Source organism: Larus michahellis, chromosome 7 (genome assembly GCF_964199755.1).
Source record: "Larus michahellis chromosome 7, bLarMic1.1, whole genome shotgun sequence".
NCBI classification, from domain to species: domain Eukaryota; kingdom Metazoa; phylum Chordata; class Aves; order Charadriiformes; family Laridae; genus Larus; species Larus michahellis.
The window spans coordinates 43,944,526-43,947,939 of NC_133902.1; positions in this window are offsets into that span (position 1 = coordinate 43,944,526).

The following is a 3,414-nucleotide window of genomic DNA, read 5'->3' on the forward strand; positions in this document are numbered from 1 at the left end:
AAAAAAGAAAAGATACCCTTCTCCGTCCAGTTCCTCTCGAACGGGAGGTCAGAAATCTTTTTCGACAAGCGGAACTCTGACTGTTGTCCATCCAGGTGTGGAAGCCTTTGTGCACGTGCGTGTGTGCGAGCGAGTGTGTGCACGGACGTGGCTTTTCCTCCTTGGAAAACTTCGCCTCAAAACCTGCAACCTGGAGGGCTTAACTGTAAGAGGGGGGGAGACATGCTGCCCCCTCCCAAAAAAAAAAAGAACAGTAACCTGCGGGACTAAGCACGGGAGCAGAGTTATGGAGGAGCATCGGTGCCTGCGGGATCAGGGCCCCGCCGACGCCAAGGGCTGCGTCCGAGCCGACACCGCAGATATGCCATCGCTGTCCAGACTGAAGCATCCCTACGTGGGGACAGGGGGATCGGGGCCAAAACTCTTCACCACCCTTTGCCGCCACGAGGAAGACCAACTATGGAGATTTTATTTTTATTTTGTTTTGTTTTTTTTTTTCACAGCCAAAAAAGTGGTTTGCTCCAGGGGAAAAAAAAACCAAACCGACACTTTGTTTTGTCTTGGATTTTTTGTTAAGGCTGGTTTATAGCCTTTCCCGTGGGTAGGAAAACGCCGGTCTCCATCCTTTCACACTGAGGATACCGCTCACGTTGCCGTGGCTGATTCCTGCCACCCTGCAGTGAGATCCTGCGACAGGATCGTGCTTAACCTGGGATCCAGCTCCTTGTCGAGTGACAGCAGCCACCACGCCACGGAGACCCACTGCCTCAGGCGTGCTGGGACAGCCCTCAGCTGCCTTCCTGACTTTTTTGTTGTTTTTTTTTTTGTTTTTTACGTTCGATTTTGGGACTGTTGCCTCTCGTTTCCCCATGACAAGGGTCTCCGGGGTGTTGGTGCTGGGAGGAGATCCTGCAGCAAAGGGAAGGAAGGAAAGAAAAGCGAGCCGTGGGGTCTGGGCGGGCGCTGCAATCCCAGCGGGCAAACACGCACCCACTGGGGACCACATCCCACCGCCGCCGCTGGAGCTGGCAGCCAGCACTGCCCAAAGGACATGGCCGATCTCGGGGGGAAGGTTTCTGCACCCCCGAAGCCCCTTTGAGCATGCCAGAGTTGGGCAGGGAGGAAAGGGGGTCTGCAGAACCACCAGGTCCCCACCAGCGGGGATGGGACAGAGGGGATTCGGCACCGAGGGGCTCCGGCATATCCATCATGGATTGGGCACCCTCATAGCCTCCCGCAGCACAGCATTGCTCCCCTGAGCACCCCACAGCCCCCCCCGCCACAAGGACACTTGCCCCACGCAAGGGCAGGACTGGATGCCCCACAGTTAATTTCCCTCAGAGTTATGGTGGGGATGAGTTTCACGGATGGACTTCCATGGAGAGCCGGTGGGGCGTGTTTGGAGCTGTGGGTGAGACATCTTCCCTTGCCAAAAAGGGGGTGCCACCAAAAGCATATCTGTCCCCCACAGGAGCAAGGTGACCCCTGTGATGCTGGAGGGGAGCACGGTGGGTGCTGGGGCCCAGGGAGGGACCCCTCCGGGCTCTGCAGGGCTGATGGAGCAGGCTTGGTTTGACCAGGGTGGGGGGGCTAACGGTGCGGTGAAGGTGGGGTGAAGAATGGGGTGAAGAAGGCAGGTGGAGGAGGTGCCTGTGCCAGCCCCAAGGGCCACAGGTCGCCGTTGTCACCACTGTCTACCATCTCCTCCGCTCGCCAATCCCCGCGCAAAACCTCCTGACTGTTATAGGCCAGTACCACCTTCCCCAGGACCCTTCCCTCCTCCTTCTCTCTCCCTCTTTCTTGCTTTTTTGTTTGTTTGTTTGTTGTTTTGTTGTTTGATTTCCCAAAACTTGAAAGCCTTTGGCTGCAGAGAAAGGAGACGTGCTGCCGGGGCAGGATGGGAGAGGGCAGAGGGACGGCAGCTCCCCACGGACCTTGTCTTACGGGGCTGATGCTTTTGCAGGGTGAGGGCCAGCTCACGGGGCCCGGTGGTGGTCTCATGATGTGGCCGCCATGGTGACACTGGGAGGGGGACACCCCTACAAAGGGACTCTCAGCCATGGCCCTGGGAGCCCGGAGCACCGAAATCCATCCCGCACAGCCTCCCTTCCCCCTGCACATCCAGCGTGGGGATGGCACCGCCTATGCTGTCCCCACCAGCCTGGGGGAAGGAGAAGGAGGCAAGGATCGGGCTGCGCTCACCTTCCCCCCGCCCCCCCCCGCCCCAAACCACCTCGGCTCCCGGGACAGGGCACCGAGCGATCCCCCGGCCGCCCACTCCCTCGAGGATCCCCGACAGGACGAGGCTGATTGCAGGCTGCACTAATATTTAGGACCGGGGTTGGGCTGGGGGCGAGAGCGGCGTCAAGGAGGGGTTGGCCACCCCACCTTGGGGTGACAATGACGAGGTGCTCCCGTTCTCAGCACCCAGCAGCACTCCTTTGCATTTGAGGTGAGAAAACCAAAAGGGGCAGATTTGGGAGCTGGGGAGGGCTGGGTGAGCAGCGGGGGGGCGGGTCGCGGCTGGGGTTGAGAGGGGAAGTGCTGGCAATTTGTGCATCAGGGGAGGCGTGAGGCTCGGGGGGGGGGTCTCCGGTCACCGTGTTTCCACTGAGGCCACGCCAGTACCCAGGATGCAAGCTGGGAAGGAGAGGACAAGGATGGCGCAGGGGTCAGGACAGCCCTTCCACCACATCTCCCCGGGGAGCAGCGCTCGGCGGCTGGGCTACCCCTTGTCTGTACTGCAGTGGACCTCGAAAACCACTAGTACAAGAGCATTTTGCACTATTTCTCTGCTCTCTCCCCCCACCACCACCCCACCCCTTCTCCTTTTTTCTCCCCCTTCCCCATGAAAACTCTCCTTTTTGTTGTTGGGGGTTGGGCGTTTTTTTGTTGTTGATGTTGTTGTTGTTGATTTTTTTTTTCCCGGACGGAGCATTGTATATTTATCGACTGACAGTTCACCTCGCTTCCAGACCGCTGTCCTGGCGCTGGCTAGGAGCCCTGCTTACTGTGCCCCCCCCTCCCCAGCCCCGCCAGCCCCCCACCACTGCCACCGGGACAGACGTCACCGCGCACGTTACCCACCGTTGTAACACAGTTGTTAAAACACACCAGATTCCGAGTTTCCTGCCTGGTTTTTTTTTTTTTTTTATCTTTAAGCAATACTCACTACACATTTTACGGTAGCTTTTTATAGCTTTACATACATACGGTAGCTCTGTTGTTTCATTTTGTTTTGTTTTTGTTGTTTTTTTTTTTTTTCCAGTAAACAAGAAATACTCATAATCTTACTGGTGGGAAAAAAAAAAAAGCAGTTTGTGAAAAACTGACAATGGAAGAAGAGCTTAATGCTCTGTTTAGCATTTTGTACTTAAAAAAAAAAAATCTCACATTTTATTAAAAAGTGAAGAT